This window comes from Larus michahellis, chromosome 6 (assembly GCF_964199755.1).
Source record: "Larus michahellis chromosome 6, bLarMic1.1, whole genome shotgun sequence".
Lineage (NCBI taxonomy): Eukaryota > Metazoa > Chordata > Aves > Charadriiformes > Laridae > Larus > Larus michahellis.
Window position 1 is genome coordinate 11,668,729 of NC_133901.1, and position 19,773 is coordinate 11,688,501.

At 64.0% G+C, this 19,773-nt stretch overlaps 16 non-coding genes across 16 annotated transcripts; all 16 read left to right on the forward strand.

Annotated features, from left to right (window-relative positions):
- Nucleotides 1-241: 241 nt before the first annotated feature.
- Nucleotides 242-360, forward strand: LOC141745734 (5S ribosomal RNA). Its single transcript, XR_012588004.1, has one exon. It is a non-coding gene; the product is annotated as a 5S ribosomal RNA (ribosomal RNA).
- Nucleotides 361-1,508: 1,148 nt separating this feature from the next.
- Nucleotides 1,509-1,627, forward strand: LOC141745676 (5S ribosomal RNA). The gene has a single exon (XR_012587947.1). It is a non-coding gene; the product is annotated as a 5S ribosomal RNA (ribosomal RNA).
- Nucleotides 1,628-2,779: 1,152 nt separating this feature from the next.
- Nucleotides 2,780-2,898, forward strand: LOC141745746 (5S ribosomal RNA). Its single transcript, XR_012588016.1, has one exon. It is a non-coding gene; the product is annotated as a 5S ribosomal RNA (ribosomal RNA).
- A 1,148-nt stretch (nt 2,899-4,046) lies between these two features.
- LOC141745792 (5S ribosomal RNA) lies at nt 4,047-4,165 on the forward strand. The gene has a single exon (XR_012588061.1). It is a non-coding gene; the product is annotated as a 5S ribosomal RNA (ribosomal RNA).
- A 1,148-nt stretch (nt 4,166-5,313) lies between these two features.
- Nucleotides 5,314-5,432, forward strand: LOC141745757 (5S ribosomal RNA). Its single transcript, XR_012588027.1, has one exon. It is a non-coding gene; the product is annotated as a 5S ribosomal RNA (ribosomal RNA).
- A 1,152-nt stretch (nt 5,433-6,584) lies between these two features.
- LOC141745670 (5S ribosomal RNA) lies at nt 6,585-6,703 on the forward strand. The gene has a single exon (XR_012587941.1). It is a non-coding gene; the product is annotated as a 5S ribosomal RNA (ribosomal RNA).
- Nucleotides 6,704-7,851: 1,148 nt separating this feature from the next.
- On the forward strand, nt 7,852-7,970 carry LOC141745744 (5S ribosomal RNA). The gene has a single exon (XR_012588014.1). It is a non-coding gene; the product is annotated as a 5S ribosomal RNA (ribosomal RNA).
- A 1,146-nt stretch (nt 7,971-9,116) lies between these two features.
- Nucleotides 9,117-9,235, forward strand: LOC141745668 (5S ribosomal RNA). Its single transcript, XR_012587939.1, has one exon. It is a non-coding gene; the product is annotated as a 5S ribosomal RNA (ribosomal RNA).
- Nucleotides 9,236-10,387: 1,152 nt separating this feature from the next.
- LOC141745638 (5S ribosomal RNA) lies at nt 10,388-10,506 on the forward strand. The gene has a single exon (XR_012587910.1). It is a non-coding gene; the product is annotated as a 5S ribosomal RNA (ribosomal RNA).
- Nucleotides 10,507-11,658: 1,152 nt separating this feature from the next.
- On the forward strand, nt 11,659-11,777 carry LOC141745768 (5S ribosomal RNA). The gene has a single exon (XR_012588038.1). It is a non-coding gene; the product is annotated as a 5S ribosomal RNA (ribosomal RNA).
- Nucleotides 11,778-12,923: 1,146 nt separating this feature from the next.
- Nucleotides 12,924-13,042, forward strand: LOC141745527 (5S ribosomal RNA). Its single transcript, XR_012587805.1, has one exon. It is a non-coding gene; the product is annotated as a 5S ribosomal RNA (ribosomal RNA).
- Nucleotides 13,043-14,194: 1,152 nt separating this feature from the next.
- On the forward strand, nt 14,195-14,313 carry LOC141745779 (5S ribosomal RNA). The gene has a single exon (XR_012588049.1). It is a non-coding gene; the product is annotated as a 5S ribosomal RNA (ribosomal RNA).
- A 1,152-nt stretch (nt 14,314-15,465) lies between these two features.
- On the forward strand, nt 15,466-15,584 carry LOC141745578 (5S ribosomal RNA). The gene has a single exon (XR_012587853.1). It is a non-coding gene; the product is annotated as a 5S ribosomal RNA (ribosomal RNA).
- A 1,152-nt stretch (nt 15,585-16,736) lies between these two features.
- On the forward strand, nt 16,737-16,855 carry LOC141745791 (5S ribosomal RNA). Its single transcript, XR_012588060.1, has one exon. It is a non-coding gene; the product is annotated as a 5S ribosomal RNA (ribosomal RNA).
- Nucleotides 16,856-18,007: 1,152 nt separating this feature from the next.
- Nucleotides 18,008-18,126, forward strand: LOC141745607 (5S ribosomal RNA). Its single transcript, XR_012587881.1, has one exon. It is a non-coding gene; the product is annotated as a 5S ribosomal RNA (ribosomal RNA).
- A 1,152-nt stretch (nt 18,127-19,278) lies between these two features.
- Nucleotides 19,279-19,397, forward strand: LOC141745802 (5S ribosomal RNA). Its single transcript, XR_012588071.1, has one exon. It is a non-coding gene; the product is annotated as a 5S ribosomal RNA (ribosomal RNA).
- Nucleotides 19,398-19,773: the final 376 nt, after the last annotated feature.

Genomic DNA, 19,773 nt, shown 5'->3' on the forward strand with positions numbered 1-19,773 from the left:
GTGTGTGTGTGTGTGTGTGTAGGGCAGGGTGCGTGTGGTGAGGGGTGTGTATTTTTTGCGGGGTGTTGCGTGTGGGGTGTTGTTTTGTGTGAGGTGTGTTGTGGGTAGGTGCGTGTGTTGTGCGTGTGTTTGTGTGTGTGTGTGTGGTGTGAGGCGTTGTTGTGGGCGTGGGGGTGTGTGTGAGTGCGGGAGGGCGGTGTGGGCGGTGGGTGTGGAGAGGGCTGTTGTGGGGCAGAGGGGTGCCTACGGCCATACCACCCTGAGAACGCCCGATCTCGTCTGATCTCGGAAGCTAAGCAGGGTCGGGCCCGGTTAGTACTTGGATGGGAGACCGCCTGGGAATACCGGGTGCTGTAGGCTTTTGCCGGCGGGCGGAGGGGTGCTGCGCGTTTTGCTGTTGCGTCCGGCAGGGGGGCAGGTGCGGGTGTGGTTGCGGCAGGCGGGTGGGTGTGTGGGGCTGCAGGGCACGTGGGAGGCTTGTGGAGGTTTTTTGGGCTGTTGTAGGCTTTTGCCGGCAGGCGGGGGGGTGTTGAGTGTTTTGGTGTTGCGAGTGGGGTGTTGCGGCAGGCGGGTGGGTGTGTGGGGCTGGAGGGCGCGGGGCGTGTGGGAGTGGTGTGTAAGTATTTTGGGGGGCTGTGTTGGGGCAGGTGCGGGTGTAGTTGCGGCAGGCGGGCGGGTGTGTGGGGCTGCGGGCCGTGTGGCAGGGGTGTGGGGGTTTTCTGGAGTGTTGCGCGTGGCATGTTGGGTGCTGTAGGCTTTTGGCGGCGGGCGGAGGGGTGTTGAGCGTTTTGGTGTTGCGGGTGGGGGGTTGTGTCGGGGGGGCAGGTGCGCGTGTGGTTGCGGCAGGCGGGTGGGTGTGTGGGGCTGCAGGGCACGTGGGAGGCTTGTGGAGGTTTTTTGGGTTGTTGGGTGCTGTAGGCTTTTGCCGGCAGGCGGGGGGGCGTTGAGTGTTTTGGTGTTGCGAGTGGGGTGTTGCGGCAGGCGGGTGGGTGTGCGGGGCTGCGGGGCGTGTAGCAGGGGTGTGGAGGTCTTTTGGGGTGTTGGGTGCTGTATGATTTTGGCGTCGGGCGGAGCGTCTGGCGAGCGTTGTGGTGTTGCGAGTGGGGTATTGTGGCAGGCGTCGGGGCAGGTGCGCGTGTTGTTGCGGGAGGAGGGAGGGTGTATGGGGCTGTAGGGCGTGTGCGGTGCGTGAGTGTGGTGTAAGTACTTAGTGGTGTTGTGTGTGGGGTGTTGTGTTGTGTGAGGTGCGTGTGTTGTTGGGTGAGGCGTGTGTGTGTGTGTGTGTGTAGGGCAGGGTGCGTGTGGTGAGGGGTGTGTATTTTTTGCGGGGTGTTGCGTGTGGGGTGTTGTTTTGTGTGAAGTGTGTTGTGGGTAGGTGCGTGTGTTGTGCGTGTGTTTGTGTGTGTGTGTGTGGTGTGAGGCGTTGTTGTGGGCGTGGGGGTGTGTGTGAGTGCGGGAGGGCGGTGTGGGCGGTGGGTGTGGAGAGGGCTGTTGTGGGGCAGAGGGGTGCCTATGGCCATACCACTCTGAGAACGCCCGATCTCGTCTGATCTCGGAAGCTAAGCAGGGTCGGGCCCGGTTAGTACTTGGATGGGAGACCGCCTGGGAATACCGGGTGCTGTAGGCTTTTGCCGGCAGGCGGAGGGGTGCTGCGCGTTTTGCTGTTGCGTCCGGCAGGGGGGCAGGTGCGGGTGTGGTTGCGGCAGGCGGGTGGGTGTGTGGGGCTGCAGGGCACGTGGGAGGCTTGTGGAGGTTTTTTGGGCTGTTGTAGGCTTTTGCCGGCAGGCGGGGGGGTGTTGAGTGTTTTGGTGTTGCGAGTGGGGTGTTGCGGCAGGCGGGTGGGTGTGTGGGGCTGGAGGGCGCGGGGCGTGTGGGAGTGGTGTGTAAGTATTTTGGGGGGCTGTGTTGGGGCAGGTGCGGGTGTAGTTGCGGCAGGCGGGCGGGTGTGTGGGGCTGCGGGCCGTGTGGCAGGGGTGTGGGGGTTTTCTGGAGTGTTGCGCGTGGCATGTTGGGTGCTGTAGGCTTTTGGCGGCGGGCGGAGGGGTGTTGAGCGTTTTGGTGTTGCGGGTGGGGGGTTGTGTCGGGGGGGCAGGTGCGTGTGTGGTTGCGGCAGGCGGGTGGGTGTGTGGGGCTGCAGGGCACGTGGGAGGCTTGTGGAGGTTTTTTGGGTTGTTGGGTGCTGTAGGCTTTTGCCGGCAGGTGGGGGGGCATTGAGTGTTTTGGTGTTGCGAGTGGGGTGTTGCGGCAGGCGGGTGGGTGTGCGGGGCTGCGGGGCGTGTAGCAGGGGTGTGGAGGTCTTTTGGGGTGTTGGGTGCTGTATGATTTTGGCGTCGGGCGGAGCGTCTGGCGAGCGTTGTGGTGTTGCGAGTGGGGTATTGTGGCAGGCGTCGGGGCAGGTGCGCGTGTTGTTGCGGGAGGAGGGAGGGTGTGTGGGGCTGTAGGGCGTGTGCGGTGCGTGAGGGTGGTGTAAGTACTTAGTGGTGTTGTGTGTGGGGTGTTGTGTTGTGTGAGGTGCGTGTGTTGTTGGGTGAGGCGTGTGTGTGTGTGTGTGTGTGTGTAGGGCAGGGTGCGTGTGGTGAGGGGTGTGTATTTTTTGCGGGGTGTTGCGTGTGGGGTGTTGTTTTGTGTGAGGTGTGTTGTGGGTAGGTGCGTGTGTTGTGCGTGTGTTTGTGTGTGTGTGTGTGGTGTGAGGCGTTGTTGTGGGCGTGGGGGTGTGTGTGAGTGCGGGAGGGCGGTGTGGGCGGTGGGTGTGGAGAGGGCTGTTGTGGGGCAGAGGGGTGCCTACGGCCATACCACCCTGAGAACGCCCGATCTCGTCTGATCTCGGAAGCTAAGCAGGGTCGGGCCCGGTTAGTACTTGGATGGGAGACCGCCTGGGAATACCGGGTGCTGTAGGCTTTTGCCGGCGGGCGGAGGGGTGCTGCGCGTTTTGCTGTTGCGTCCGGCAGGGGGGCAGGTGCGGGTGTGGTTGCGGCAGGCGGGTGGGTGTGTGGGGCTGCAGGGCACGTGGGAGGCTTGTGGAGGTTTTTTGGGCTGTTGTAGGCTTTTGCCGGCAGGCGGGGGGGTGTTGAGTGTTTTGGTGTTGCGAGTGGGGTGTTGCGGCAGGCGGGTGGGTGTGTGGGGCTGGAGGGCGCGGGGCGTGTGGGAGTGGTGTGTAAGTATTTTGGGGGGCTGTGTTGGGGCAGGTGCGGGTGTAGTTGCGGCAGGCGGGCGGGTGTGTGGGGCTGCGGGCCGTGTGGCAGGGGTGTGGGGGTTTTCTGGAGTGTTGCGCGTGGCATGTTGGGTGCTGTAGGCTTTTGGCGGCGGGCGGAGGGGTGTTGAGCGTTTTGGTGTTGCGGGTGGGGGGTTGTGTCGGGGGGGCAGGTGCGCGTGTGGTTGCGGCAGGCGGGTGGGTGTGTGGGGCTGCAGGGCACGTGGGAGGCTTGTGGAGGTTTTTTGGGTTGTTGGGTGCTGTAGGCTTTTGCCGGCAGGCGGGGGGGCGTTGAGTGTTTTGGTGTTGCGAGTGGGGTGTTGCGGCAGGCGGGTGGGTGTGCGGGGCTGCGGGGCGTGTAGCAGGGGTGTGGAGGTCTTTTGGGGTGTTGGGTGCTGTATGATTTTGGCGTCGGGCGGAGCGTCTGGCGAGCGTTGTGGTGTTGCGAGTGGGGTATTGTGGCAGGCGTCGGGGCAGGTGCGTGTGTTGTTGCGGGAGGAGGGAGGGTGTGTGGGGCTGTAGGGCGTGTGCGGTGCGTGAGTGTGGTGTAAGTACTTAGTGGTGTTGTGTGTGGGGTGTTGTGTTGTGTGAGGTGCGTGTGTTGTTGGGTGAGGCGTGTGTGTGTGTGTGTGTGTAGGGCAGGGTGCGTGTGGTGAGGGGTGTGTATTTTTTGCGGGGTGTTGCGTGTGGGGTGTTGTTTTGTGTGAGGTGTGTTGTGGGTAGGTGCGTGTGTTGTGCGTGTGTTTGTGTGTGTGTGTGTGGTGTGAGGCGTTGTTGTGGGCGTGGGGGTGTGTGTGAGTGCGGGAGGGCGGTGTGGGCGGTGGGTGTGGAGAGGGCTGTTGTGGGGCAGAGGGGTGCCTACGGCCATACCACCCTGAGAACGCCCGATCTCGTCTGATCTCGGAAGCTAAGCAGGGTCGGGCCCGGTTAGTACTTGGATGGGAGAGCGCCTGGGAATAGCGGGTGCTGTAGGCTTTTGCCGGCGGGCGGAGGGGTGCTGCGCGTTTTGCTGTTGCGTCCGGCAGGGGGGCAGGTGCGGGTGTGGTTGCGGCAGGCGGGTGGGTGTGTGGGGCTGCAGGGCACGTGGGAGGCTTGTGGAGGTTTTTTGGGCTGTTGTAGGCTTTTGCCGGCAGGCGGGGGGGTGTTGAGTGTTTTGGTGTTGCGAGTGGGGTGTTGCGGCAGGCGGGTGGGTGTGTGGGGCTGGAGGGCGCGGGGCGTGTGGGAGTGGTGTGTAAGTATTTTGGGGGGCTGTGTTGGGGCAGGTGCGGGTGTAGTTGCGGCAGGCGGGCGGGTGTGTGGGGCTGCGGGCCGTGTGGCAGGGGTGTGGGGGTTTTCTGGAGTGTTGCGCGTGGCATGTTGGGTGCTGTAGGCTTTTGGCGGCGGGCGGAGGGGTGTTGAGCGTTTTGGTGTTGCGGGTGGGGGGTTGTGTCGGGGGGGCAGGTGCGCGTGTGGTTGCGGCAGGCGGGTGGGTGTGTGGGGCTGCAGGGCACGTGGGAGGCTTGTGGAGGTTTTTTGGGTTGTTGGGTGCTGTAGGCTTTTGCCGGCAGGCGGGGGGGCGTTGAGTGTTTTGGTGTTGCGAGTGGGGTGTTGCGGCAGGCGGGTGGGTGTGCGGGGCTGCGGGGCGTGTAGCAGGGGTGTGGAGGTCTTTTGGGGTGTTGGGTGCTGTATGATTTTGGCGTCGGGCGGAGCGTCTGGCGAGCGTTGTGGTGTTGCGAGTGGGGTATTGTGGCAGGCGTCGGGGCAGGTGCGTGTGTTGTTGCGGGAGGAGGGAGGGTGTGTGGGGCTGTAGGGCGTGTGCGGTGCGTGAGTGTGGTGTAAGTACTTAGTGGTGTTGTGTGTGGGGTGTTGTGTTGTGTGAGGTGCGTGTGTTGTTGGGTGAGGCGTGTGTGTGTGTGTGTGTGTAGGGCAGGGTGCGTGTGGTGAGGGGTGTGTATTTTTTGCGGGGTGTTGCGTGTGGGGTGTTGTTTTGTGTGAGGTGTGTTGTGGGTAGGTGCGTGTGTTGTGCGTGTGTTTGTGTGTGTGTGTGTGGTGTGAGGCGTTGTTGTGGGCGTGGGGGTGTGTGTGAGTGCGGGAGGGCGGTGTGGGCGGTGGGTGTGGAGAGGGCTGTTGTGGGGCAGAGGGGTGCCTACGGCCATACCACCCTGAGAACGCCCGATCTCGTCTGATCTCGGAAGCTAAGCAGGGTCGGGCCCGGTTAGTACTTGGATGGGAGACCGCCTGGGAATACCGGGTGCTGTAGGCTTTTGCCGGCAGGCGGAGGGGTGCTGCGCGTTTTGCTGTTGCGTCCGGCAGGGGGGCAGGTGCGGGTGTGGTTGCGGCAGGCGGGTGGGTGTGTGGGGCTGCAGGGCACGTGGGAGGCTTGTGGAGGTTTTTTGGGCTGTTGTAGGCTTTTGCCGGCAGGCGGGGGGGTGTTGAGTGTTTTGGTGTTGCGAGTGGGGTGTTGCGGCAGGCGGGTGGGTGTGTGGGGCTGGAGGGCGCGGGGCGTGTGGGAGTGGTGTGTAAGTATTTTGGGGGGCTGTGTTGGGGCAGGTGCGGGTGTAGTTGCGGCAGGCGGGCGGGTGTGTGGGGCTGCGGGCCGTGTGGCAGGGGTGTGGGGGTTTTCTGGAGTGTTGCGCGTGGCATGTTGGGTGCTGTAGGCTTTTGGCGGCGGGCGGAGGGGTGTTGAGCGTTTTGGTGTTGCGGGTGGGGGGTTGTGTCGGGGGGGCAGGTGCGTGTGTGGTTGCGGCAGGCGGGTGGGTGTGTGGGGCTGCAGGGCACGTGGGAGGCTTGTGGAGGTTTTTTGGGTTGTTGGGTGCTGTAGGCTTTTGCCGGCAGGTGGGGGGGCATTGAGTGTTTTGGTGTTGCGAGTGGGGTGTTGCGGCAGGCGGGTGGGTGTGCGGGGCTGCGGGGCGTGTAGCAGGGGTGTGGAGGTCTTTTGGGGTGTTGGGTGCTGTATGATTTTGGCGTCGGGCGGAGCGTCTGGCGAGCGTTGTGGTGTTGCGAGTGGGGTATTGTGGCAGGCGTCGGGGCAGGTGCGCGTGTTGTTGCGGGAGGAGGGAGGGTGTGTGGGGCTGTAGGGCGTGTGCGGTGCGTGAGGGTGGTGTAAGTACTTAGTGGTGTTGTGTGTGGGGTGTTGTGTTGTGTGAGGTGCGTGTGTTGTTGGGTGAGGCGTGTGTGTGTGTGTGTGTGTGTGTAGGGCAGGGTGCGTGTGGTGAGGGGTGTGTATTTTTTGCGGGGTGTTGCGTGTGGGGTGTTGTTTTGTGTGAGGTGTGTTGTGGGTAGGTGCGTGTGTTGTGCGTGTGTTTGTGTGTGTGTGTGTGGTGTGAGGCGTTGTTGTGGGCGTGGGGGTGTGTGTGAGTGCGGGAGGGCGGTGTGGGCGGTGGGTGTGGAGAGGGCTGTTGTGGGGCAGAGGGGTGCCTACGGCCATACCACCCTGAGAACGCCCGATCTCGTCTGATCTCGGAAGCTAAGCAGGGTCGGGCCCGGTTAGTACTTGGATGGGAGACTGCCTGGGAATACCGGGTGCTGTAGGCTTTTGCCGGCGGGCGGAGGGGTGCTGCGCGTTTTGCTGTTGCGTCCGGCAGGGGGGCAGGTGCGGGTGTGGTTGCGGCAGGCGGGTGGGTGTGTGGGGCTGCAGGGCACGTGGGAGGCTTGTGGAGGTTTTTTGGGCTGTTGTAGGCTTTTGCCGGCAGGCGGGGGGGTGTTGAGTGTTTTGGTGTTGCGAGTGGGGTGTTGCGGCAGGCGGGTGGGTGTGTGGGGCTGGAGGGCGCGGGGCGTGTGGGAGTGGTGTGTAAGTATTTTGGGGGGCTGTGTTGGGGCAGGTGCGGGTGTAGTTGCGGCAGGCGGGCGGGTGTGTGGGGCTGCGGGCCGTGTGGCAGGGGTGTGGGGGTTTTCTGGAGTGTTGCGCGTGGCATGTTGGGTGCTGTAGGCTTTTGGCGGCGGGCGGAGGGGTGTTGAGCGTTTTGGTGTTGCGGGTGGGGGGTTGTGTCGGGGGGGCAGGTGCGCGTGTGGTTGCGGCAGGCGGGTGGGTGTGTGGGGCTGCAGGGCACGTGGGAGGCTTGTGGAGGTTTTTTGGGTTGTTGGGTGCTGTAGGCTTTTGCCGGCAGGCGGGGGGGCGTTGAGTGTTTTGGTGTTGCGAGTGGGGTGTTGCGGCAGGCGGGTGGGTGTGCGGGGCTGCGGGGCGTGTAGCAGGGGTGTGGAGGTCTTTTGGGGTGTTGGGTGCTGTATGATTTTGGCGTCGGGCGGAGCGTCTGGCGAGCGTTGTGGTGTTGCGAGTGGGGTATTGTGGCAGGCGTCGGGGCAGGTGCGTGTGTTGTTGCGGGAGGAGGGAGGGTGTGTGGGGCTGTAGGGCGTGTGCGGTGCGTGAGTGTGGTGTAAGTACTTAGTGGTGTTGTGTGTGGGGTGTTGTGTTGTGTGAGGTGCGTGTGTTGTTGGGTGAGGCGTGTGTGTGTGTGTGTGTGTAGGGCAGGGTGCGTGTGGTGAGGGGTGTGTATTTTTTGCGGGGTGTTGCGTGTGGGGTGTTGTTTTGTGTGAGGTGTGTTGTGGGTAGGTGCGTGTGTTGTGCGTGTGTTTGTGTGTGTGTGTGTGGTGTGAGGCGTTGTTGTGGGCGTGGGGGTGTGTGTGAGTGCGGGAGGGCGGTGTGGGCGGTGGGTGTGGAGAGGGCTGTTGTGGGGCAGAGGGGTGCCTACGGCCATACCACCCTGAGAACGCCCGATCTCGTCTGATCTCGGAAGCTAAGCAGGGTCGGGCCCGGTTAGTACTTGGATGGGAGAGCGCCTGGGAATACCGGGTGCTGTAGGCTTTTGCCGGCGGGCGGAGGGGTGCTGCGCGTTTTGCTGTTGCGTCCGGCAGGGGGGCAGGTGCGGGTGTGGTTGCGGCAGGCGGGTGGGTGTGTGGGGCTGCAGGGCACGTGGGAGGCTTGTGGAGGTTTTTTGGGCTGTTGTAGGCTTTTGCCGGCAGGCGGGGGGGTGTTGAGTGTTTTGGTGTTGCGAGTGGGGTGTTGCGGCAGGCGGGTGGGTGTGTGGGGCTGGAGGGCGCGGGGCGTGTGGGAGTGGTGTGTAAGTATTTTGGGGGGCTGTGTTGGGGCAGGTGCGGGTGTAGTTGCGGCAGGCGGGCGGGTGTGTGGGGCTGCGGGCCGTGTGGCAGGGGTGTGGGGGTTTTCTGGAGTGTTGCGCGTGGCATGTTGGGTGCTGTAGGCTTTTGGCGGCGGGCGGAGGGGTGTTGAGCGTTTTGGTGTTGCGGGTGGGGGGTTGTGTCGGGGGGGCAGGTGCGTGTGTGGTTGCGGCAGGCGGGTGGGTGTGTGGGGCTGCAGGGCACGTGGGAGGCTTGTGGAGGTTTTTTGGGTTGTTGGGTGCTGTAGGCTTTTGCCGGCAGGCGGGGGGGCGTTGAGTGTTTTGGTGTTGCGAGTGGGGTGTTGCGGCAGGCGGGTGGGTGTGCGGGGCTGCGGGGCGTGTAGCAGGGGTGTGGAGGTCTTTTGGGGTGTTGGGTGCTGTATGATTTTGGCGTCGGGCGGAGCGTCTGGCGAGCGTTGTGGTGTTGCGAGTGGGGTATTGTGGCAGGCGTCGGGGCAGGTGCGCGTGTTGTTGCGGGAGGAGGGAGGGTGTGTGGGGCTGTAGGGCGTGTGCGGTGCGTGAGGGTGGTGTAAGTACTTAGTGGTGTTGTGTGTGGGGTGTTGTGTTGTGTGAGGTGCGTGTGTTGTTGGGTGAGGCGTGTGTGTGTGTGTGTGTAGGGCAGGGTGCGTGTGGTGAGGGGTGTGTATTTTTTGCGGGGTGTTGCGTGTGGGGTGTTGTTTTGTGTGAGGTGTGTTGTGGGTAGGTGCGTGTGTTGTGCGTGTGTTTGTGTGTGTGTGTGTGGTGTGAGGCGTTGTTGTGGGCGTGGGGGTGTGTGTGAGTGCGGGAGGGCGGTGTGGGCGGTGGGTGTGGAGAGGGCTGTTGTGGGGCAGAGGGGTGCCTACGGCCATACCACCCTGAGAACGCCCGATCTCATCTGATCTCGGAAGCTAAGCAGGGTCGGGCCCGGTTAGTACTTGGATGGGAGACCGCCCGGGAATACTGGGTGCTGTAGGCTTTTGCCGGCGGGCGGAGGGGTGCTGCGCGTTTTGCTGTTGCGTCCGGCAGGGGGGCAGGTGCGGGTGTGTTTGCGGCAGGCGGGTGGGCGTGTGGGGCTGCGGGGCGCGTGGGAGGCTTGTGGAGGTTTTTTGGGCTGTTGTAGGCTTTTGCCGGCAGGCGGGGGGGTGTTGAGTGTTTTGGTGTTGCGAGTGGGGTGTTGCGGCAGGCGGGTGGGTGTGTGGGGCTGGAGGGCGCGGGGCGTGTGGGAGTGGTGTGTAAGTATTTTGGGGGGCTGTGTTGGGGCAGGTGCGGGTGTAGTTGCGGCAGGCGGGCGGGTGTGTGGGGCTGCGGGCCGTGTGGCAGGGGTGTGGGGGTTTTCTGGAGTGTTGCGCGTGGCATGTTGGGTGCTGTAGGCTTTTGGCGGCGGGCGGAGGGGTGTTGAGCGTTTTGGTGTTGCGGGTGGGGGGTTGTGTCGGGGGGGCAGGTGCGTGTGTGGTTGCGGCAGGCGGGTGGGTGTGTGGGGCTGCAGGGCACGTGGGAGGCTTGTGGAGGTTTTTTGGGTTGTTGGGTGCTGTAGGCTTTTGCCGGCAGGTGGGGGGGCGTTGAGTGTTTTGGTGTTGCGAGTGGGGTGTTGCGGCAGGCGGGTGGGTGTGCGGGGCTGCGGGGCGTGTAGCAGGGGTGTGGAGGTCTTTTGGGGTGTTGGGTGCTGTATGATTTTGGCGTCGGGCGGAGCGTCTGGCGAGCGTTGTGGTGTTGCGAGTGGGGTATTGTGGCAGGCGTCGGGGCAGGTGCGCGTGTTGTTGCGGGAGGAGGGAGGGTGTGTGGGGCTGTAGGGCGTGTGCGGTGCGTGAGGGTGGTGTAAGTACTTAGTGGTGTTGTGTGTGGGGTGTTGTGTTGTGTGAGGTGCGTGTGTTGTTGGGTGAGGCGTGTGTGTGTGTGTGTGTGTGTGTAGGGCAGGGTGCGTGTGGTGAGGGGTGTGTATTTTTTGCGGGGTGTTGCGTGTGGGGTGTTGTTTTGTGTGAGGTGTGTTGTGGGTAGGTGCGTGTGTTGTGCGTGTGTTTGTGTGTGTGTGTGTGGTGTGAGGCGTTGTTGTGGGCGTGGGGGTGTGTGTGAGTGCGGGAGGGCGGTGTGGGCGGTGGGTGTGGAGAGGGCTGTTGTGGGGCAGAGGGGTGCCTACGGCCATACCACCCTGAGAATGCCCGATCTCGTCTGATCTCGGAAGCTAAGCAGGGTCGGGCCCGGTTAGTACTTGGATGGGAGACCGCCTGGGAATACCGGGTGCTGTAGGCTTTTGCCGGCGGGCGGAGGGGTGCTGCGCGTTTTGCTGTTGCGTCCGGCAGGGGGGCAGGTGCGGGTGTGGTTGCGGCAGGCGGGTGGGTGTGTGGGGCTGCAGGGCACGTGGGAGGCTTGTGGAGGTTTTTTGGGCTGTTGTAGGCTTTTGCCGGCAGGCGGGGGGGTGTTGAGTGTTTTGGTGTTGCGAGTGGGGTGTTGCGGCAGGCGGGTGGGTGTGTGGGGCTGGAGGGCGCGGGGCGTGTGGGAGTGGTGTGTAAGTATTTTGGGGGGCTGTGTTGGGGCAGGTGCGGGTGTAGTTGCGGCAGGCGGGCGGGTGTGTGGGGCTGCGGGCCGTGTGGCAGGGGTGTGGGGGTTTTCTGGAGTGTTGCGCGTGGCATGTTGGGTGCTGTAGGCTTTTGGCGGCGGGCGGAGGGGTGTTGAGCGTTTTGGTGTTGCGGGTGGGGGGTTGTGTCGGGGGGGCAGGTGCGTGTGTGGTTGCGGCAGGCGGGTGGGTGTGTGGGGCTGCAGGGCACGTGGGAGGCTTGTGGAGGTTTTTTGGGTTGTTGGGTGCTGTAGGCTTTTGCCGGCAGGCGGGGGGGCGTTGAGTGTTTTGGTGTTGCGAGTGGGGTGTTGCGGCAGGCGGGTGGGTGTGCGGGGCTGCGGGGCGTGTAGCAGGGGTGTGGAGGTCTTTTGGGGTGTTGGGTGCTGTATGATTTTGGCGTCGGGCGGAGCGTCTGGCGAGCGTTGTGGTGTTGCGAGTGGGGTATTGTGGCAGGCGTCGGGGCAGGTGCGCGTGTTGTTGCGGGAGGAGGGAGGGTGTGTGGGGCTGTAGGGCGTGTGCGGTGCGTGAGGGTGGTGTAAGTACTTAGTGGTGTTGTGTGTGGGGTGTTGTGTTGTGTGAGGTGCGTGTGTTGTTGGGTGAGGCGTGTGTGTGTGTGTGTGTGTGTGTAGGGCAGGGTGCGTGTGGTGAGGGGTGTGTATTTTTTGCGGGGTGTTGCGTGTGGGGTGTTGTTTTGTGTGAGGTGTGTTGTGGGTAGGTGCGTGTGTTGTGCGTGTGTTTGTGTGTGTGTGTGTGGTGTGAGGCGTTGTTGTGGGCGTGGGGGTGTGTGTGAGTGCGGGAGGGCGGTGTGGGCGGTGGGTGTGGAGAGGGCTGTTGTGGGGCAGAGGGGTGCCTACGGCCATACCACCCTGAGAACGCCCGATCTCGTCTGATCTCGGAAGCTAAGCAGGGTCGGGCCCGGTTAGTACTTGGATGGGAGACCGCCTGGGAATACCGGGTGCTGTAGGCTTTTGCCGGCGGGCGGAGGGGTGCTGCGCGTTTTGCTGTTGCGTCCGGCAGGGGGGCAGGTGCGGGTGTGGTTGCGGCAGGCGGGTGGGTGTGTGGGGCTGCAGGGCACGTGGGAGGCTTGTGGAGGTTTTTTGGGCTGTTGTAGGCTTTTGCCGGCAGGCGGGGGGGTGTTGAGTGTTTTGGTGTTGCGAGTGGGGTGTTGCGGCAGGCGGGTGGGTGTGTGGGGCTGGAGGGCGCGGGGCGTGTGGGAGTGGTGTGTAAGTATTTTGGGGGGCTGTGTTGGGGCAGGTGCGGGTGTAGTTGCGGCAGGCGGGCGGGTGTGTGGGGCTGCGGGCCGTGTGGCAGGGGTGTGGGGGTTTTCTGGAGTGTTGCGCGTGGCATGTTGGGTGCTGTAGGCTTTTGGCGGCGGGCGGAGGGGTGTTGAGCGTTTTGGTGTTGCGGGTGGGGGGTTGTGTCGGGGGGGCAGGTGCGTGTGTGGTTGCGGCAGGCGGGTGGGTGTGTGGGGCTGCAGGGCACGTGGGAGGCTTGTGGAGGTTTTTTGGGTTGTTGGGTGCTGTAGGCTTTTGCCGGCAGGCGGGGGGGCGTTGAGTGTTTTGGTGTTGCGAGTGGGGTGTTGCGGCAGGCGGGTGGGTGTGCGGGGCTGCGGGGCGTGTAGCAGGGGTGTGGAGGTCTTTTGGGGTGTTGGGTGCTGTATGATTTTGGCGTCGGGCGGAGCGTCTGGCGAGCGTTGTGGTGTTGCGAGTGGGGTATTGTGGCAGGCGTCGGGGCAGGTGCGCGTGTTGTTGCGGGAGGAGGGAGGGTGTGTGGGGCTGTAGGGCGTGTGCGGTGCGTGAGGGTGGTGTAAGTACTTAGTGGTGTTGTGTGTGGGGTGTTGTGTTGTGTGAGGTGCGTGTGTTGTTGGGTGAGGCGTGTGTGTGTGTGTGTGTAGGGCAGGGTGCGTGTGGTGAGGGGTGTGTATTTTTTGCGGGGTGTTGCGTGTGGGGTGTTGTTTTGTGTGAGGTGTGTTGTGGGTAGGTGCGTGTGTTGTGCGTGTGTTTGTGTGTGTGTGTGTGGTGTGAGGCGTTGTTGTGGGCGTGGGGGTGTGTGTGAGTGCGGGAGGGCGGTGTGGGCGGTGGGTGTGGAGAGGGCTGTTGTGGGGCAGAGGGGTGCCTACGGCCATACCACCCTGAGAACGCCCGATCTCATCTGATCTCGGAAGCTAAGCAGGGTCGGGCCCGGTTAGTACTTGGATGGGAGACCGCCTGGGAATACCGGGTGCTGTAGGCTTTTGCCGGCGGGCGGAGGGGTGCTGCGCGTTTTGCTGTTGCGTCCGGCAGGGGGGCAGGTGCGGGTGTGTTTGCGGCAGGCGGGTGGGCGTGTGGGGCTGCGGGGCGCGTGGGAGGCTTGTGGAGGTTTTTTGGGCTGTTGTAGGCTTTTGCCGGCAGGCGGGGGGGTGTTGAGTGTTTTGGTGTTGCGAGTGGGGTGTTGCGGCAGGCGGGTGGGTGTGTGGGGCTGGAGGGCGCGGGGCGTGTGGGAGTGGTGTGTAAGTATTTTGGGGGGCTGTGTTGGGGCAGGTGCGGGTGTAGTTGCGGCAGGCGGGCGGGTGTGTGGGGCTGCGGGCCGTGTGGCAGGGGTGTGGGGGTTTTCTGGAGTGTTGCGCGTGGCATGTTGGGTGCTGTAGGCTTTTGGCGGCGGGCGGAGGGGTGTTGAGCGTTTTGGTGTTGCGGGTGGGGGGTTGTGTCGGGGGGGCAGGTGCGTGTGTGGTTGCGGCAGGCGGGTGGGTGTGTGGGGCTGCAGGGCACGTGGGAGGCTTGTGGAGGTTTTTTGGGTTGTTGGGTGCTGTAGGCTTTTGCCGGCAGGTGGGGGGGCGTTGAGTGTTTTGGTGTTGCGAGTGGGGTGTTGCGGCAGGCGGGTGGGTGTGCGGGGCTGCGGGGCGTGTAGCAGGGGTGTGGAGGTCTTTTGGGGTGTTGGGTGCTGTATGATTTTGGCGTCGGGCGGAGCGTCTGGCGAGCGTTGTGGTGTTGCGAGTGGGGTATTGTGGCAGGCGTCGGGGCAGGTGCGCGTGTTGTTGCGGGAGGAGGGAGGGTGTGTGGGGCTGTAGGGCGTGTGCGGTGCGTGAGGGTGGTGTAAGTACTTAGTGGTGTTGTGTGTGGGGTGTTGTGTTGTGTGAGGTGCGTGTGTTGTTGGGTGAGGCGTGTGTGTGTGTGTGTGTGTGTGTAGGGCAGGGTGCGTGTGGTGAGGGGTGTGTATTTTTTGCGGGGTGTTGCGTGTGGGGTGTTGTTTTGTGTGAGGTGTGTTGTGGGTAGGTGCGTGTGTTGTGCGTGTGTTTGTGTGTGTGTGTGTGGTGTGAGGCGTTGTTGTGGGCGTGGGGGTGTGTGTGAGTGCGGGAGGGCGGTGTGGGCGGTGGGTGTGGAGAGGGCTGTTGTGGGGCAGAGGGGTGCCTACGGCCATACCACCCTGAGAACGCCCGATCTCGTCTGATCTCGGAAGCTAAGCAGGGTCGGGCCCGGTTAGTACTTGGATGGGAGACCGCCTGGGAATACCGGGTGCTGTAGGCTTTTGCCGGCGGGCGGAGGGGTGCTGCGCGTTTTGCTGTTGCGTCCGGCAGGGGGGCAGGTGCGGGTGTGGTTGCGGCAGGCGGGTGGGTGTGTGGGGCTGCAGGGCACGTGGGAGGCTTGTGGAGGTTTTTTGGGCTGTTGTAGGCTTTTGCCGGCAGGCGGGGGGGTGTTGAGTGTTTTGGTGTTGCGAGTGGGGTGTTGCGGCAGGCGGGTGGGTGTGTGGGGCTGGAGGGCGCGGGGCGTGTGGGAGTGGTGTGTAAGTATTTTGGGGGGCTGTGTTGGGGCAGGTGCGGGTGTAGTTGCGGCAGGCGGGCGGGTGTGTGGGGCTGCGGGCCGTGTGGCAGGGGTGTGGGGGTTTTCTGGAGTGTTGCGCGTGGCATGTTGGGTGCTGTAGGCTTTTGGCGGCGGGCGGAGGGGTGTTGAGCGTTTTGGTGTTGCGGGTGGGGGGTTGTGTCGGGGGGGCAGGTGCGTGTGTGGTTGCGGCAGGCGGGTGGGTGTGTGGGGCTGCAGGGCACGTGGGAGGCTTGTGGAGGTTTTTTGGGTTGTTGGGTGCTGTAGGCTTTTGCCGGCAGGCGGGGGGGCGTTGAGTGTTTTGGTGTTGCGAGTGGGGTGTTGCGGCAGGCGGGTGGGTGTGCGGGGCTGCGGGGCGTGTAGCAGGGGTGTGGAGGTCTTTTGGGGTGTTGGGTGCTGTATGATTTTGGCGTCGGGCGGAGCGTCTGGCGAGCGTTGTGGTGTTGCGAGTGGGGTATTGTGGCAGGCGTCGGGGCAGGTGCGCGTGTTGTTGCGGGAGGAGGGAGGGTGTGTGGGGCTGTAGGGCGTGTGCGGTGCGTGAGTGTGGTGTAAGTACTTAGTGGTGTTGTGTGTGGGGTGTTGTGTTGTGTGAGGTGCGTGTGTTGTTGGGTGAGGCGTGTGTGTGTGTGTGTGTGTGTGTAGGGCAGGGTGCGTGTGGTGAGGGGTGTGTATTTTTTGCGGGGTGTTGCGTGTGGGGTGTTGTTTTGTGTGAGGTGTGTTGTGGGTAGGTGCGTGTGTTGTGCGTGTGTTTGTGTGTGTGTGTGTGGTGTGAGGCGTTGTTGTGGGCGTGGGGGTGTGTGTGAGTGCGGGAGGGCGGTGTGGGCGGTGGGTGTGGAGAGGGCTGTTGTGGGGCAGAGGGGTGCCTACGGCCATACCACCCTGAGAACGCCCGATCTCATCTGATCTCGGAAGCTAAGCAGGGTCGGGCCCGGTTAGTACTTGGATGGGAGACCGCCCGGGAATACCGGGTGCTGTAGGCTTTTGCCGGCGGGCGGAGGGGTGCTGCGCGTTTTGCTGTTGCGTCCGGCAGGGGGGCAGGTGCGGGTGTGTTTGCGGCAGGCGGGTGGGCGTGTGGGGCTGCGGGGCGCGTGGGAGGCTTGTGGAGGTTTTTTGGGCTGTTGTAGGCTTTTGCCGGCAGGCGGGGGGGTGTTGAGTGTTTTGGTGTTGCGAGTGGGGTGTTGCGGCAGGCGGGTGGGTGTGTGGGGCTGGAGGGCGCGGGGCGTGTGGGAGTGGTGTGTAAGTATTTTGGGGGGCTGTGTTGGGGCAGGTGCGGGTGTAGTTGCGGCAGGCGGGCGGGTGTGTGGGGCTGCGGGCCGTGTGGCAGGGGTGTGGGGGTTTTCTGGAGTGTTGCGCGTGGCATGTTGGGTGCTGTAGGCTTTTGGCGGCGGGCGGAGGGGTGTTGAGCGTTTTGGTGTTGCGGGTGGGGGGTTGTGTCGGGGGGGCAGGTGCGTGTGTGGTTGCGGCAGGCGGGTGGGTGTGTGGGGCTGCAGGGCACGTGGGAGGCTTGTGGAGGTTTTTTGGGTTGTTGGGTGCTGTAGGCTTTTGCCGGCAGGCGGGGGGGCGTTGAGTGTTTTGGTGTTGCGAGTGGGGTGTTGCGGCAGGCGGGTGGGTGTGCGGGGCTGCGGGGCGTGTAGCAGGGGTGTGGAGGTCTTTTGGGGTGTTGGGTGCTGTATGATTTTGGCGTCGGGCGGAGCGTCTGGCGAGCGTTGTGGTGTTGCGAGTGGGGTATTGTGGCAGGCGTCGGGGCAGGTGCGCGTGTTGTTGCGGGAGGAGGGAGGGTGTGTGGGGCTGTAGGGCGTGTGCGGTGCGTGAGTGTGGTGTAAGTACTTAGTGGTGTTGTGTGTGGGGTGTTGTGTTGTGTGAGGTGCGTGTGTTGTTGGGTGAGGCGTGTGTGTGTGTGTGTGTGTGTGTAGGGCAGGGTGCGTGTGGTGAGGGGTGTGTATTTTTTGCGGGGTGTTGCGTGTGGGGTGTTGTTTTGTGTGAGGTGTGTTGTGGGTAGGTGCGTGTGTTGTGCGTGTGTTTGTGTGTGTGTGTGTGGTGTGAGGCGTTGTTGTGGGCGTGGGGGTGTGTGTGAGTGTGGGAGGGCGGTGTGGGCGGTGGGTGTGGAGAGGGCTGTTGTGGGGCAGAGGGGTGCCTACGGCCATACCACCCTGAGAACGCCCGATCTCGTCTGATCTCGGAAGCTAAGCAGGGTCGGGCCCGGTTAGTACTTGGATGGGAGACCGCCTGGGAATACCGGGTGCTGTAGGCTTTTGCCGGCGGGCGGAGGGGTGCTGCGCGTTTTGCTGTTGCGTCCGGCAGGGGGGCAGGTGCGGGTGTGGTTGCGGCAGGCGGGTGGGTGTGTGGGGCTGCAGGGCACGTGGGAGGCTTGTGGAGGTTTTTTGGGCTGTTGTAGGCTTTTGCCGGCAGGCGGGGGGGTGTTGAGTGTTTTGGTGTTGCGAGTGGGGTGTTGCGGCAGGCGGGTGGGTGTGTGGGGCTGGAGGGCGCGGGGCGTGTGGGAGTGGTGTGTAAGTATTTTGGGGGGCTGTGTTGGGGCAGGTGCGGGTGTAGTTGCGGCAGGCGGGCGGGTGTGTGGGGCTGCGGGCCGTGTGGCAGGGGTGTGGGGGTTTTCTGGAGTGTTGCGCGTGGCATGTTGGGTGCTGTAGGCTTTTGGCGGCGGGCGGAGGGGTGTTGAGCGTTTTGGTGTTGCAGGTGGGGGGTTGTGTCGGGGGGGCAGGTGCGCGTGTGGTTGCGGCAGGCGGGTGGGTGTGTGGGGCTGCAGGGCACGTGGGAGGCTTGTGGAGGTTTTTTGGGTTGTTGGGTGCTGTAGGCTTTTGCCGGCAGGCGGGGGGGCGTTGAGTGTTTTGGTGTTGCGAGTGGGGTGTTGCGGCAGGCGGGTGGGTGTGCGGGGCTGCGGGGCGTGTAGCAGGGGTGTGGAGGTCTTTTGGGGTGTTGGGTGCTGTATGATTTTGGCGTCGGGCGGAGCGTCTGGCGAGCGTTGTGGTGTTGCGAGTGGGGTATTGTGGCAGGCGTCGGGGCAGGTGCGCGTGTTGTTGCGGGAGGAGGGAGGGTGTGTGGGGCTGTAGGGCGTGTGCGGTGCGTGAGGGTGGTGTAAGTACTTAGTGGTGTTGTGTGTGGGGTGTTGTGTTGTGTGAGGTGCGTGTGTTGTTGGGTGAGGCGTGTGTGTGTGTGTGTGTGTGTGTAGGGCAGGGTGCGTGTGGTGAGGGGTGTGTATTTTTTGCGGGGTGTTGCGTGTGGGGTGTTGTTTTGTGTGAGGTGTGTTGTGGGTAGGTGCGTGTGTTGTGCGTGTGTTTGTGTGTGTGTGTGTGGTGTGAGGCGTTGTTGTGGGCGTGGGGGTGTGTGTGAGTGCGGGAGGGCGGTGTGGGCGGTGGGTGTGGAGAGGGCTGTTGTGGGGCAGAGGGGTGCCTACGGCCATACCACCCTGAGAACGCCCGATCTCGTCTGATCTCGGAAGCTAAGCAGGGTCGGGCCCGGTTAGTACTTGGATGGGAGACCGCCCGGGAATACCGGGTGCTGTAGGCTTTTGCCAGCGGGCGGAGGGGTGCTGCGCGTTTTGCTGTTGCGTCCGGCAGGGGGGCAGGTGCGGGTGTGTTTGCGGCAGGCGGGTGGGCGTGTGGGGCTGCGGGGCGCGTGGGAGGCTTGTGGAGGTTTTTTGGGCTGTTGTAGGCTTTTGCCGGCAGGCGGGGGGGTGTTGAGTGTTTTGGTGTTGCGAGTGGGGTGTTGCGGCAGGCGGGTGGGTGTGTGGGGCTGGAGGGCGCGGGGCGTGTGGGAGTGGTGTGTAAGTATTTTGGGGGGCTGTGTTGGGGCAGGTGCGGGTGTAGTTGCGGCAGGCGGGCGGGTGTGTGGGGCTGCGGGCCGTGTGGCAGGGGTGTGGGGGTTTTCTGGAGTGTTGCGCGTGGCATGTTGGGTGCTGTAGGCTTTTGGCGGCGGGCGGAGGGGTGTTGAGCGTTTTGGTGTTGCGGGTGGGGGGTTGTGTCGGGGGGGCAGGTGCGCGTGTGGTTGCGGCAGGCGGGTGGGTGTGTGGGGCTGCAGGGCACGTGGGAGGCTTGTGGAGGTTTTTTGGGTTGTTGGGTGCTGTAGGCTTTTACCGGCAGGCGGTGGGGCGTTGAGTGTTTTGGTGTTGCGAGTGGGGTGTTGCGGCAGGCGGGTGGGTGTGCGGGGCTGCGGGGCGTGTAGCAGGGGTGTGGAGGTCTTTTGGGGTGTTGGGTGCTGTATGATTTTGGCGTCGGGCGGAGCGTCTGGCGAGCGTTGTGGTGTTGCGAGTGGGGTATTGTGGCAGGCGTCGGGGCAGGTGCGCGTGTTGTTGCGGGAGGAGGGAGGGTGTGTGGGGCTGTAGGGCGTGTGCGGTGCGTGAGGGTGGTGTAAGTACTTAGTGGTGTTGTGTGTGGGGTGTTGTGTTGTGTGAGGTGCGTGTGTTGTTGGGTGAGGCGTGTGTGTGTGTGTGTGTGTGTGTAGGGCAGGGTGCGTGTGGTGAGGGGTGTGTATTTTTTGCGGGGTGTTGCGTGTGGGGTGTTGTTTTGTGTGAGGTGTGTTGTGGGTAGGTGCGTGTGTTGTGCGTGTGTTTGTGTGTGTGTGTGTGGTGTGAGGCGTTGTTGTGGGCGTGGGGGTGTGTGTGAGTGCGGGAGGGCGGTGTGGGCGGTGGGTGTGGAGAGGGCTGTTGTGGGGCAGAGGGGTGCCTACGGCCATACCACCCTGAGAACGCCCGATCTCGTCTGATCTCGGAAGCTAAGCAGGGTCGGGCCCGGTTAGTACTTGGATGGGAGACCGCCTGGGAATACCGGGTGCTGTAGGCTTTTGCCGGCAGGCGGAGGGGTGCTGCGCGTTTTGCTGTTGCGTCCGGCAGGGGGGCAGGTGCGGGTGTGTTTGCGGCAGGCGGGTGGGTGTGTGGGGCTGCGGGGCACGTGGGAGGCTTGTGGAGGTTTTTTGGGCTGTTGTAGGCTTTTGCCGGCAGGCGGGGGGGTGTTGAGTGTTTTGGTGTTGCGAGTGGGGTGTTGCGGCAGGCGGGTGGGTGTGTGGGGCTGGAGGGCGCGGGGCGTGTGGGAGTGGTGTGTAAGTATTTTGGGGCGCTGTGTTGGGGCAGGTGCGGGTGTAGTTGCGGCAGGCGGGCGGGTGTGTGGGGCTGCGGGCCGTGTGGCAGGGGTGTGGGGGTTTTCTGGAGTGTTGCGCGTG